This window comes from Ammospiza nelsoni, chromosome 1 (assembly GCF_027579445.1).
Source record: "Ammospiza nelsoni isolate bAmmNel1 chromosome 1, bAmmNel1.pri, whole genome shotgun sequence".
Classification (NCBI taxonomy): domain Eukaryota; kingdom Metazoa; phylum Chordata; class Aves; order Passeriformes; family Passerellidae; genus Ammospiza; species Ammospiza nelsoni.
The window spans coordinates 23,453,854-23,469,355 of record NC_080633.1 but is presented as its reverse complement, the minus strand read 5'-3'; the positions used below and the strand labels follow the sequence as shown (position 1 = coordinate 23,469,355).

The 15,502-nt window shown below is 38.3% G+C and overlaps 1 protein-coding gene across 6 annotated transcripts in view; it reads right to left on the bottom strand.

Moving 5' to 3' along the window:
* The window catches only part of CDK14 (cyclin dependent kinase 14), a 326,690-nt gene that overhangs the window by 121,491 nt on the left and 189,697 nt on the right, over positions 1 to 15,502 (bottom strand). The gene's annotated exons all lie outside the window — the stretch shown is intronic.

Sequence of the window (15,502 nt, the reverse complement as noted above, 5' to 3'; positions counted from 1 at the left end):
GTTTGGTTTTGCTGTTCAGTTTCCATAAGGAAAAACCGTAAATCTATGAATTTGCGTAATGCACTTACAGCTTTGTTAGGGGCCAAACACATTTTACCCTTGGGAATGTTGTGGAAGTTCCATGGTTCACAGCTGCAGTGAAAAAGTAACTTCATTTTTGTTAAATTGGCAAGAAATTATTTATTTGGATATGTGAAAAGTAAATACCACATGCCTATTCATTGTCCTTGAGATTTAGAATATTGAAGCCTTACTTCATTAAATGAGTAGCAAAAATTGCACATAGTTCCTAGACCAGGAATCCATGTCAGTTCAAAGCTAAAACAACTGAAGTAAGATTGTGTAATCTAGGCAGTGTCTTCCCATGTGGAAAGCAATAAGGGCCTTGTTCAGAACCTGAAAACCATATTTTAATAAAATTATTTTTCTTACATAGCAATCTTTCTGTGTTTTTTTCAGTCAACTGTCAACAAAATATCCCTTCATTATTCCCACACAGATAAGAAATTAAATACCAGTGAAACAGATTAAAAATATAAAAAATGTAATGCAACTGATTAAGGATACAGAAAACATAACTTGTATGATTCCTCTTCAGAACAAAATGTTAAACACTTTGCACACAAATACAGAATTTCAAATTCTTATTCTTAGTTTTATGCATAAAAGAGGTGGTAATTTTGTTTGCTTCCTTATATGCAAATGCTACCAGAATCATGAAAAAAACCCTTGCAATGACAATATATGGCAGAAGGAAAAAAAATTCAACAGCCACTATTTTATATGCATAATGATAATGTGCAAAAGAATATTTTTTATTTGAACTGCATTCAATCAGGAAATTAAATCAGAATTATGGATTTAAGAGAAAACAAGGCTGGTTAGAAAACAAACTGGTTGGAGTATTTATTTTACAAGTTATTTTGTAAATGATCTAAACATGGTCTTAACCAAAAAAAACCAACCAAACAAAAAGGCATTAAATTCTTTCACTAGTCTTATGAAGTACCTGCTGCACAGATTATGAGGTTGGGAAGCAAGAGCAACAGAAAAGAGAAAAGGCACCTCCACACCAACCCCATAAACCTGTTCTTGCTGTAAGGAAAGTGATGCTGTTTTGTGAAAATATGCAAGTTATTGGAGCTTATTCTTTAAGGTGAAAAAAGAAGCAGTAAGAACAGAATGAGGCTCAAGAAAAGCCTGACTCAGACATTAAGTGGAATATCATCATTCCATTATATGTGGGTAATTGAACCACTTCCTTTAAGCATAAGAAGTGATTCAATACATGAAGCTGTATTCTAAAACCTTGGGGTGATGTGCCAGTATGCATGAAGGAAGCAAAATATTCCCACAAAATTCTAATAACACATATTCATTTAAAAAAAAAAACAAAAACGTCAAGCTCAAGTAATATTTTTGCTTTGGCTCTGTCAAGGATGAAAAATGAGGTACTTGAAACAGTAGAGGGCCCAACTGTTCTTAACTTCCTTTCCCCATGAGGCAAAACACAGTGAAGTCTTGCCAGGAAACCTTTTTAATATGTGATTTTTTCCATCCTTACTTATGTACATAAACAATATTTTAGTAGCTGTCTGCGTTGCGAAGTTAAATTTATTCCAACACTGTTTCCATACCATTTGCAGCACAAGCAAATTCATCATTCTCCTCACGGCCACAGTGACCAGAGGCACCTTTCTGGGGAGCCTGGCAGGGGCAGCAGTGCAGCTGTGCCAGGGTGAGGAGGGCAGCGGCACTGGAGGGTGCCCACAGCCAGCCCAGCTCTGCCCACTCACCCTGCACCAGACAGCTGGCACGAGGAGGAGCTGGGCAGCCCTCACGGCACACACAGCTCTGCAGAGCATCAGCACAAGAGGAAATGAAACCCTCCAACAGAGCACCACGGGGGTTTGACATGCCAGGGTCCTTAAATGTTCACTCAGGGAAGGGTTTTGGTTACTCCAAAAGGTAACTACTAAATGCTTACTACACTTGGACAGGTCTGTTCCTGTGATTTGATGAGATGACTTTTAGAAACAAATTCTGCCCATAATCCAAACTGAACTGGAATCAGCACAGAACTGGAGTATTTAATCTAAATTTCACAATGAGAAAAAGCAAGGGTGAAACAACTCATGCAGGACTGTGACATCCTCTTCCTACAGGGAGTCAGCACATATCACCATAAGGCCCTATTTTAGTAACTCAGAGCATTCATAAAAGTTCACATGGTGGAAGAAACTGGTTTTTTAATTTAGTGATTCTTACTAAAATATTTACGTGAATGAGATGAATGCTAAAAAAGAACTAGAAAAAAGGATTTGGCAAATTTATTTTGAAAGTAAGAGGGGCCTAGGATGTAGAGACATAATCTGAAATTAGCAGCAAAAAAGGAAAAAGGAAACTCCTGACAGAGACTGCACTTTCCCTCACACCAGCACAACCATGCAGCAATTTTGCCAAATCAAAAGCTAGTTAAACGATGATGAATATGGTAAAAGGAGATTGTTTAGCACCAAAGTGAAAAGATGGCTCCTTTGTGAGAGATGCTCCATGTTGAACTGCTAAAAGCAGAACAGAGAACCTGTCCTTTCATCTTTCCCAGCCACCTCTGCTCAGGAGTCTCCTTCCATCAGCAAAAATTCCCATAATCAGAATTTTAAAATTCTGACATTAAACTAGACTTAGGTTCTCTGGTATGTGCTTTGGAGTTGCAGAAACTATAAAAGATCTCAACAGGATGAAACTGATCCTTATTAAAAGAGAAAAGCTTTTGTAGACCTCAAGGCTGTGGATCAGGAAAAGACTGGGAAGAAAATTCATGTAGAAGACTCAAGCTAACCTCAAAAGATTTCTCTCCCCCTCTACAAGGAGAGAAGTTTGGTCTTCTGACATTGACAGAGCTTGTGAGCTCTCAAGTAAGGTTACAGAGAGGGAATGATTTCACTGAAGAAGGGATTGGTGTTAATACATGGGAAGAAGCAGCTGCTGCTGCTAGCTGTGCTGGAAGGTCTCTTCCTCACTGCTTGGGAGCAAACAGAATGGATTTCTTCACTGCAAAGCCACCAATTTTCTGCCAGAAGGGACCCTGTGGCTCACAAGTCATGCTTGTTTACATATTCTTTAAAATCTGCTCTGATTTACTCTGTACAGATAGTGATAGGCTCTGCATTTTCCATTTCCTATCCTGTCAAGGCTGCAAAGCCTTTGGAACAATCCACCCAAACAGACAGTCCTCTCCTAAACATGCTCTTTAAAGATTTATTTCTAATTTTTTTACTGACTTATTTTCTTTAAACTGAAAAAGGGGAATAAAAATAAAAGCCAGAACTTTGTGGGAAGCTTTTCTGAAATGTACTTCCAGAAGCCCTGCTGTGCTGGCTCAGCAGCTGGCTCATTTGAATTCCAGGTATGCACTGTACAGGGTTTTTTGGAAATGCTGGCTAATCAGAAAAGCAATGCTCCCCTTGGATCATAAAGCTGGCTTTATGGTCTTTTTGAAGACCATAAAACTGGCTCAGTTAACACATATGAATTCCTACCTGGTGTTGTAGTATCCAATCCCATTGTCACAGGCCAAGCTACGCTGTTGCATCAGGATACTTAAGGGCTTAAAGCTGCCATTCAGCTGGAAAGCTTATTGAAATAATTAAGAGACCAAAGTATGCATATTCCTATAAATAATCATAAAAACAGCAAGAAAAACCTTTTTATTTAAAATAAAATTACGTTTCTTCACTATGGTGTCATTTAACTACAACTGCTTAAACAAGACCAGACCATTTGGGATCACATCCTTTCTCCACATGGATTTTCTCTGACACTCTGGTTTTCACAGGAACCAATCAAGGTTCCCTCAGAACAAACCTCCACGCCTAAGCAGTGAATGCACAATGCACTTCTCTGATGCTGGAATGCTTTGTCTCTGGCCTGGTGCCCAGTCCCAGCACGTCAGAGGAAGGATTGTGCCTGGTTCTGACACCACACCAGGCTCACCACTCCCCACGCCCCAGGAGCAGCACAAGCACAGCACAACAGAAGCTTGTGACACGTGCTGCTTATGGGATAGAAATATACTTGCAGAGGAAAGCTGTTGTGCTAAGGAGAGAGAATACTAGAGCTGAGCTCACTGTCTGGAGGAAAAAAAAAGTATCATGAAAATTCTTTTTCTCATCTAAAAAACCAGGGGAGGTAACATACACTGAGACCTATACATGAAGCCTGGTACTCAGCATCACAGAACAGCACGACATTCGAATCTGATCTAGAAGTTTTCCAGCTCCTTATTTTGCCAATTAAGGTCTTGGTCTTGTAATAATCTCAATTTTGAATGGATTTGTGAAGCCACATGGAGCTCAGTGATGCAGTGGGTATTTTGTCAAGTTTTTAAAGTGACAATCTGCAGAAAAGGAAGGCTGCCAGTCACACTGCCATTTGAAGAATGTGCAGGTTCAGGTGGTACAATGTTTCTGAAACAGTGAGGGCATTAATAATGAGCTCCAGTTGTGATGGCTATATAGATAGATAAGAGTACTCTTCTTGGATGTCTAAATATCCAGCTGATTCCTACACTGAACCTTATCAGAAATCCCAAATCAAATCCCTTTAAAAAATGTCTAACCTTATCACTTAAAATCCATTTCAAGTGATACAGTTGGAAGTGTGCCTCCTTCAACAAAACACAGCATGATGCTTGCGGTATTCACTCCAAACAGCAGTATTTTGCTGCTACAAAAGAAAATAGTTTTATACTATCCTTCTGAATCACAGGCACAGAACAAGCAAGAAAAATGAAAAATGGAAGTACAGAAATATTTTCTTCCTATAAATGGGGGAAATGTCAGCCTACGTCTGATGGAGAGAGAGTGGCTGTAAAAGCAGCTGAGACATTTTAAGTTGGGTCAGCGCAGAATCCCAGGGAGTTATGCATTCTCACCAGAGGATGGTAAGATCTGTGGGAGGACTGGCTGAACAGAACCTGCATCCTCCAGTGCAGCCTAGAGAGCCAGCACACCTCACTCAGAGCACTTTGGAAATTTCCAGTGAATTCTTTGCGGAAACATCTACCCATTGTCCTGACACTTTCTTCACCTATTTCCTAGCAAACCCATTGAAAGGAAGGGGTTCACTGCCGTGACACCATGAGGTACATGCCCAAACATTGAGATCAGAAATGGGTTTTGAAAGAGTACAGAATGTTGGGATGATAAAATTTTTCAAAAATTGGAAGCTGTGATTTAACCATTTATCACTCATTTAGCAGTTGTGGCCTTAAGCAGATGGCAGCCTGAGTTTTCACTTTGCTTATTTAAATGAAGATGAAAGCTGGTCTGTCTCAGCTGGGAGGGGCAGCAGCACTGCCAGCTTCAGCGAACCATCTTGTTTGCTCTGACATTGGTGCACTGGGTAACTTTGTCCATGACTTCTGAGCTGGCAAAAGCACCAAGCAGGAGGCACTAGGCTGTAGTCACCTCCTGTCTCCAGTTAAACCTTACACTGCCTGCAGGGCACTGCAGTGGCAGATCCTGCTCTTGGCAGCCCTGCTTTAGGGCAAAATGGAGCTGCTGCAACTGATCCTCTCTGCTCACTGGAGAAAGGAGCTGAGAGGACTCAGTGTTCGGGGAACATACTGCCTGCAGCTCCAACATGAACTGAGGGGGCTTGCACTGAAATAATTAGTGAATTGTGAGTGAATTACAGTAAATTCTCAAATGATTTGAGCTACTTAACACCTGTATATCATGCTCCATTTTTTTCCCCAGAAAAACAGAAAAAAAAGCAATCCAGAGAGAGAAACAGGTAACTAAATAAATAGGATACAGAAATTAAAAAAAGAAAATTTGCACAGATATATGAGAATGAGCTTCAGTACCATTGGTAGTCAATAATGAGAGACAGGAGGGGGAAGATTGGAGTAACAATTTCTTATGCTCTGTTCCCAGTACATTGAAGTCCATAGAAATGCATGGCCTGAAATATTGATGACATGAAGGCTCAAAAATGATGGGGCATCAGATACTACAACAGTGAAATGACAATTTTAATCTTTAATATGACAACTCTGCTATTACAAGGTATTTTGGGGGTAAATTTGAAAGACCTCACTGAAATAGAAGAAAGGGAGATACTACACCAATGAAACTTGGACAATCAACTATGCAAGTTATCAGAGAGAAAAATCAACCTCTCAACCCTGTAGGCACAGCTGATCTCTTGGAGTATGTGAGGAATGCAGATGAGCAGCACAATGTTATCATCAAGCTATTTAAAAGGCCACAAGAGCAACAAAACCATGAGAAGATTAGCAAGAAGAAGATACTATAAAGCAGAAGTGGTAGGAAGCTGCACCAAAAGTACATTTTACTGAAAGTAAATGTAGTCCAGTGAAGAGATGACTTTAGTAGCAAACAAGTGTTTCACTACCCTTAGTTTTCAGCTACATTCACTGGTCTGAATTTTTTTATGGAATATGGTATTGCAGAGTTTTCATGAAAAAACCCATTAAACAAATAAAAGAATATTTTCCCTGGGTACAGTTTAAACTGCTCTGAACTGCTGAGCAGCTGATAAAGTGATATGATGCAGTGAGGTCAGCAGGGCCTCATCCCCACCCTCCCTTTGCAAGAGGAAGGAGGAATGCTAACACACTGCAATGAGCTGGCTCAGCAGCATAGCAATATCATCAACCACAAATCTCACTCATCAGACCAGGGCAGATTATCCCAAAATGCACAGCATCTCCAACATCCAAATTATTAAGGTCTTTTTTTAAGTAATTAGGGCAATATGTTTTATGGATGCATACCAAGATGAGATGTGAAGGATACTTAAAGAATTGATAAAATCCTTGGCTGCTTTTCCTCTGATTTTCATGAAGGGCCAATTCAGAGATACAAAGTTTATGTACTTTTGTTTCTCTTATGAGAACAGCACAACTACCAGCTATTATAATACAATCACACTCAGGATATATAGGTTGAAAATGCAAATATAATCTGTTCTAAGATGAAAATGAGTTATAATTTTAATAACACCATTTTGAAAAAGAAGTAGATTTAGAATATTTTAAAATATCTGTGAAAGGAAGCAGGCATTATTCTAAAGTAATAAACCCCTCTTTATAATGTAATAAAGTTTAATCAAATTGAAAGCTTACAAAGTCAACTGATTTCTCACCTATTAAAAAATACAAAAGTCCAACTGCAATGTTCCAATGTTTTAAGTCAGATGCTAAAAATCTTCTTTGATTTGTACTCATCAGGGTAATCATATTTATGTGAGAACATACCTGCTGTAGCACACTACATTTTCTGCTAAATATTTACCTTATGCTGTTCTGCTCCATCACCAACAGGTCTGAGAATTTGCACTGCAGCCATTTGGGTCCTATTCTGCCCTGAGAAAGCACTGTGAAGAACTCTCACTACAGTGTCACAAAATATATTGTTGGCTTTCTGTGATGTACTTGGGAACAGACCTCGGTTGCCAGAAATACAGCTGCACAGTGATATACATGCACACTCTAAGGACAAACAGCAAGCACAGAACATTTCTCTTCCTGCAACTGACAGTTGGAGATTCCTGCTCTGCTTTAGCCTCCGAATCACCTTAAACTCAGAGCTTAGAAGATTGTGGAAGGGAGAACCAAAGCAAAAGAACAAAACACTGCACTGCTCATAACCTGCTCTGTTTATTTCACACTCATTTGAGAATACCAATTGCATTAAGATCCTAGTCAGGTAATTCTCCTATACTCAGGATCTTCTGAAGACTTTCTTTTTTTTCACATTTTCATATGTAGCAGAATACATTTAATTTCCCTTTCTTTTCCCTTTTCCTACTTATTAATACTGATTTTGTCAGTAGGATTTTCTTTTCTCAGTCTCATAAGAAGTGGCAACACACAAATAGTGGACACACAGAAATTGTGTGACAGCATTTTTATATGTATAATTAAAACCTGGATGAGGTTGTAAAAATTTTTCAACATATGAAAATTTTAAGCCGAAGTTATTGAACCATAGCCATTTAATGAAATAGAAAAGCAGCCATCCTAATCAAGGTGTACTAATGTTTGCCCCTTGAAAACTTGAAGCTTCCTGAAATCACTAAGCTTACCTCAAAATTTGCATTGAGCTCACTATGGATCAGCAGCTTGTGAAAATGAGAATTGAAGACAATCTTATGGCAAATGCTCAGCATCTTGCTAAATTAATACCTAGTTTTGGGCATTGATAATGGAAACATTGAAATAGGTAATAAAGCCTAACTTTACTCAAATTAGGCTTACTGCAAATGGTACCTCAAAGTGTGTGCATGGGCTGAAGGGGCAGTTTTCCCCAGACACCATGACAGAGAGAACCATTTACTTTTAGTAGCTCTAAGGAGGACAGAAGAAATTGGCTATTATTCTTGAAGTCTATAAAGAAACGTGTGTCAACAGGCAAGACATATCAATCTCTGATTCTCATAACCCATCTCCAAAATCACCATGTAAAACAGCCTCACATTGATTTTTAGACATTTTTAACCTTAAGGATGTTTCAACTTCTGCTACAGATCATAAACAACAGTTTTGGCCATCAAGATGCTACACAGAAAACTCACTTTTGACAAGCAGTGTGCAATTCAGACACAAATGAAAGAAGAAAGGGAAAAGGGAAGATTCAAGTGCAATGAATATTGTTTCTTTGCAAAGATGTAGATTTACACCAGGTACTGATTTGCACCAGCTGAGTCTCATCACATTTTTTTTCAATGTATTGTCTGTAAACACCATCTCAAAGGCTAGAGGCAAGTCTGGAAAAGAAACAATGCTTCCTTATAATTATAGCCCATTTCTCATTCAGCAAGTGAAATACGACAGAAAGTAAACATTCTGATTCCAAAGAAAACCACAAAGCCATTGTTTTCCACTGAACCATGCCTTAATTTGTTTTCTTTTTCTGATAGCCAATAACTCCTCATGTTTTGCACTACCAAGATGATAATAACCCACACTCTTGCAATGCCAGCCCAGCCATGCTCAGGGTTTTGCACAGAATTTACCAGGCTGGACAGGAACATCTTGCAGGCAGATGACACCTATGTGCATGAGGGTGTGTGACTGGCTGGCCTGAAATCCAGCCAACCCTCAAAGCAAAAAGATGGGCTTACACATTAATTTATTATTTCCTCTCCTTTTCTTCTGTTCTGCTGCCAGCTGGTAGCTCCCCTGGAAAGTGTCCATGATACACTGGTGGGTGTTTTTATGACTTTAAACATAGATAAATGTGAGATTGAGTGCCCCAATTTCTAAAAGAAATGTTAGCAGAGTGTGAGATACATATTTTTTAAAGTCTCCTTTCCTAACACACATAGGCAATACTCCTGCAGAAAGTGTCCTATGTTTTTACAAGATTGCTGGTTTTAAATCCTAGGCCAAGTTTGTTTTCCCAGGACCATATGGGTTTAATGGTATAAGGCAAAAACAGCACAGACTATTGATACTCAGACATGGTGAGGATGGGAGCTCTGCACAAAAAGTGAATGCAAATTAGCATAATTTACCTTGTGCCCTGTTATATGGGAAAAACTCTACTCACACAGTAATAGACAAAACAATATAGCGCAATCAGAGATCAAAAACCGAGCCGAAACTCCAAAAAGAAATCTGAAATATTACCAGAATCCTTTACAAAGCATGAACACATAGAAGATTTTACTTTGTTTTTTAAAGTTCATTTCAAAGGTTAATTTCACTCATACTTGCGTAGTTTAGAATTACTTTCATTTGAAGTTTGGCATAAGACATAAAGCCCAGAGAGGAACCTTGTAAAAGTGGTATCAGTGCAAAACCTGCAGGCAAGTATAGTAAAATACTGAGTAAGTGCTAACAGCTTCAAAGAGAAGACCCACAGGTAGAGAATCCTGCTATTTATGTAATTAATTTCCAGTGGTGCTGAAAAGAAGTAAAATATTTTTCATCTTGTTGTCATAATGCAAAGGAGAGGTAGATTTATTAGCAGGATTGCACTTCTCTACTTACATATTGTGTTAGATAGAAGTCAGCAGCATGTTTCTAATTAATTAGTTTCAAACCCCCCCTCATTTTCCTCATGAAGTCATTGGTGGGAAGCAAATGGAAAGACATGGGAGGAAAACACAAACTTTGCCCTCTAAGCAAGAACAATATTACATTTATATTACAATAGATTCATCCAACCAGAAGAATAGATGGCACCATAGACACTCTGCCTACACAACACAAAATTTCAGCCCACGTTCAGCCTCACAGTTACATGTATTCCATCAGAGATGAATGACCTGTGTTTTAGAGCCAAAGTATTTACTGAGTGAAAGAAAAACATATTTTAAATAATGAAATGGGAAAAAAGACCAATAGATTTGACTAAGTAGCTGATTACACAGATGAACTTCAAAATCCAATGGTTTAAAGTACTCTTCCCTTGGGTTTAGCATTGCTAGCTTCCCAAAAGATGCTACTAATACAATGTACCAGAAAGCACATTTTCTTTGGGTCCATCATAAGCTTAAAAGCTCTCAAAAAGCATTATCCCAGGCTTCAGAGGATGTCAGTGACATGAAGCAAACCTTCAGATACAGAACTACAGGGAGTAAGCTTTGCAGCTTCACTAATGCCTGTTAACATCAGACGTGGAGGAAACACTACTAGCTTGCATTCAGGCTTGTATATCACAAGTATATGTGCAAATATGTATAAAAATAATATTGCTAGCCTTTAAGATCTTCAATAATGGGAGAAGCATTTCCATTCCCATTGAAATGAAAATGTAATTTTCCATAGCTATCTGAAATGGCAAACTCTTGTGTTTTGCTGCACAGCTCCATGTGGAAATCTGGCATTTCTAGTGCTGCCCTTTGGCAGATGAGGCTGCTGAGCTCAATGCATACTGCTCCCTTTTAATTACTTTTTAGTACTGTGTGTTATGATACCAAACAGAGCAACAGCATCCAATATCAGAGAGGAGTCCTCAGCTTATTCAATATGTGTGTCAGGAAATAGAGAAGCTCTGGCTGCCACTTCCCACTCCTGCTGTGACACCCTACCTGCAGTGTGATGCTGCTGCGGTGCACATGCTTCCCACAACCATGTTTGCAGAGAGAATATCCATTTTCAGACAAACCAGCCTTTAAATGCCATTGTCCTGCCTGTGCAGAGAGCTACAAAGTACCAGGAGAGCTCTTTGTATATTATTCCTGCAGTGAAATCTAATTTGCAGTGTAGTGGCACCAAGGCTAAAGTTCAGGCGATGCACAGATTATTCCCTTATGGGGAAGGCTTCAGAGCCTGGGAGGAAAATTCACTTTGATCAATTGTGGCTCTCAGAAAGCTCCTGTAAGATAGAAAAGACAGAAAGACAAAAATACCTTCCCACTTAAAAAAAAATAAATCTCTGCCAAAGAAAAATTTAGCTAACACAAGAGATTCAACTCTGGTCTGTTTTGAATCTGTTAAGAGCAGCAAGTATAAAAGCACATGTTTATATAAAAATCAGAGCTGTAACCAAGTTGATATCTCCAGCGTGGCATGCACAAGCATACTTCAGGCTGCTCAGCGTAATCAGCTTTAACACTCAACTAATTCATACTGATCATCACCAGATCCAAGGAGCTGTCAATTTTTCCATGGTATGGGGCTAGCTTGAAGGCATTTGGTGCAGCTTGAACATCTAGACATAACTAAATTTTATATTTACAATGGCACATTCTCCTTGATGTGAAAACCTCAAAGTTTGCGTATAGAGATATGTATGCTAACAAATGATGAACAGGAATAAACTACTGATAAAGATCTTAGCTATTCCTTATCAGAAGCCAAATGCTATTTCCCAATTTTGTGTAATTTTATTTTGAATCAACACATTGCTGCACATTTTTCCTATTCTCATGATTTTACTGCTCAATGTGCACTTGATCAAAGTTTCATCCTGTCTTGTGCACCTATTGCAAGACGAAATAGAAATGCTAAGATTGCCACTTCATGTCTTCAGTCCATCAGACCTAGCACCTTGCAACAAAAACCCAAGCTGCTTGTCTCAGAGAATGGCAAAGCAAAAAGTCTGCAGGAAATGATGATGACACATCATTCGTTTAATACTTTGAGGCAAGGGACTTGTTAGTTCTTACAGGCTGTAATAGCAAAAACCAGTGACAGAGCAAAAGGAAATGGCCTCAAGCTGCGCCCAAGGAGGTTAAAGCTGGACATCAGCAAGAATTTCTTCACTGAAATTGTTGTCAAGCATTGGAACTGGCTGTCCAGGGAGGTTCTGGAGTTGCCATCCCTGGAAGGGTTCAGGAAATGACTGGACAGGGCATTTAATGGTTTTGTTTAGTTGACAAGGTGGTATTCAGTCAAAGGCTAGACTCAACCTTAATGATTTTATGATTAAATTCTATGATACTACACTTTCCTCTCTTATTTTCTATGACACATTTCAACCCAGAAAGTAACCCCAGTTTCAACATGCAGGAAAAAAGCAGGACCGAAAATGTAATCATATACTACATGATTAAACCAAAACACCTCTGCATTAAGGCACTTTATTCACTGTTAAACCTCTCTGGGAAAGCAACCTGCTTATACATGTGAGTCCCATTTGGTAAGCACAGTTTTTTTAAAAGAGCTTATCAACACTTTTAATTTTAGGCAGAAAAAAGAATTTGCATTATCAGATCCAAAGTGTAACAATAACAACTTGCAGCTGCTTATTTATCAACATCTCCAAGTGCTGGTCTGATTCTGAGAACAGATCCTGTGTATAAACCCTTGCTATTTTACTGAGGCCTGTGGTTGTAATAGAACCTGAGTACGCTTATTAAAAACAGCTGCTGTAACAGAAATAGAGAATCAGGGTGTATTACCTTTTAAAAACCCCCAAATTGAATCAATAGAAGTCAGGAGAGACAAGCTTAAAGAGCAAAGTCCTTTAAACAAAACTGAAAGATCAACCGCTGTTCTCAATCTACTACAAACAATCACTTAATTAAGCTGTTATGAAACGTAAATAAACACCATTCATAATGAGGAACAAACATATGTGGTGTGTTGTGTTGCATCTATTTTTGCTATGTAGATATGTGAAGAAGCCAGCAGTAGAGATACACAAAAACATTTAGAGAATCTCTCTGACTTCAACTTCATAATCGTCAAAAGAACACACATAAAATGTATTTTAATTTCATTTACATAATAATGGCCTCTAAACAATAGGAAATCAAACAGCCATTTAAGATTTTTAAAATGTTATTCATGTTAAATTTCATTCATTTTTCTTGGCTACTATTTCTTATATTTTTTCCAGTTTTCCTACTACAATGTAACCAATTCCCTAAGAGCTGCAACCTGGCTCCTAACACACTAAGGACATGTACCTATGACTAGCAACAGCAGATACGACAAAGATTAATGTTCCTTTTTGTTCCAAGTTGTGTACAAGGTGTGAACAACGGGATTACTGGATCAGAGTGAAGGTGGGCTGTGCCTTCCACCATTTTCAGAAGAGAGCTCTCTGTTATAAGGCAACTCTCACTGGTGGATGCTGAAAACGTGAACTTTGGGAACTCTGTCTGCAAAAGGCTTTTTATGGCTGATGTGTTTCTTTCACAGCAGTGCAAGCGCTCACTGTGTGGGAGTCAATCATATTGGTTATCTGGTAAAACAACCTGATTCCTTTTCTCCTTCAGTGCTATTAACTACCCTACTATCTATGATTCACTGGAGAATTAATGAATTAAATCCCTCTGTTCAAATACAAAACCAAACAAGAATAATCCTCTGGCTTGTAACTTTTAAATAGATAACTTCAAGCCTTAATGATGCTTAGAGTACATTAGGAAGGCACCCATTGAAACTATTTAGCTAATGGTAACTAGATACTACCATTAGAAAGCCTAATTAATTGGTATTTAAAATTAACTCTGATTTGCCATGGACCATAAAACATCCTGACCAAAATTTTATTTATTTATTTGATGGCTTGCAAAAGATCAAATTAAAGAAAGTATGAATAAATTATCACTTGTTATTTCAACACTCTTCTCAGTATTTGCAATTGCAGTTTAAAAACAAAATTTAAAATAATTGGCAGGACTCAAAATTCATCCTAGATTGCATTAATCTTGACATTTTTACATTCAAATAGTTGTGAGGATAGAGGTAAAAAATAGAAGTACATAAAAGGTTTACAGAAGGCATACAAAAATAGATTTATATGATACACCCATCACTATCACTTTTTTGCACTATATCTTACAATCTCATACAATAAATTGCAAATAAGATCCCACTAAAGGAAGAACCTGACTTCTGCTGTTACAAATGCCCTCAATTTCAACAGCAAAAAACAGTCAATAAGATTTTACTGCAATAAATGAGATGAAGCTCCAAGGAGGAATTAATACTTTCAAAATTTCATGTTCTATAAATAAGGAGAAAATTTCAAATTAATAAATGAAAAGCACAATTAGTTTAAAAAACAAAAGCCAGAATCTGGCTCAGAAGTAGCTAGCTTAAAATATACAAGCTGGCAAACAAACAAAGCAATGAGACACATCACAGGAACTGCTCAGAACTGCTGCCCCCAGTCCATGTTGCAGCATAGCAATTCTTTCACAGCACAGAACTTTCAGGGTATTAGCCAACAGGGTGGAAAAATCAAATATTTTCCAGAAAATGAGTTATATTTATATCACAATCAAGTAAGGCCTTGTTTTAGAGAGATACTTTTTATGAGTCATTCCTAAAAGCATTTGCTAAATTCCCCGATGTCCCAACAAAAGCGATACAGTGCAAGCAAGGCTGAATAAAGTCAAGAATGTAAATTTTTAAAACGTATTATGAAAGACTTTCTTCCTCTCCCCGTGGACCAAGAAAGAATACCAAATAAATACTCTGCATTTGAAATAAATGACTACTGACATAATAACCTTTGAGAGCAAGGGTATGCTCATGTTTCCCTTCTAAATTTATGGTCAGAAGCAAGGCAGAGATTGACACGTTAGGGGCAAATGCTGCTCCAACAATACTTTCCCTGATGACCACCCAGCAGTACCAGGAGCCACTCTGGTCAGCAGTGCCTTCCCTGAACAAACCCACTCCACAACAGTACAGCTCCCAGCAGGGCACAGAGTAGATATAAACCTTTATTGGGGGCCAAGAAAAATTGTTCCTGAACCTTTTGTTAGGGTCAAACCCTTTTGTTTCGCTCTGGCCAAACCCAGAGCACAAAAGAAGAAAGAGCAAATGAAAATAAAATCCCAAGTGAACAAAGAAAACCACAACCCTGTGTAGAAAAATGTATAAATTATCATTACTCTTGAGACAAATTATCTTTTATTTCACTGCCAATGTAGATGTGTCATCAGTGCCTTTGAGCAGCCCACATGAAGGCCTGAACCAGGCTGCAGAAGCAGTAGTCAAGGACCCCCGCTGAATCTAAGCATGATTTCAAAATTCCTATTCTGTTTCTCTCCTATTTCC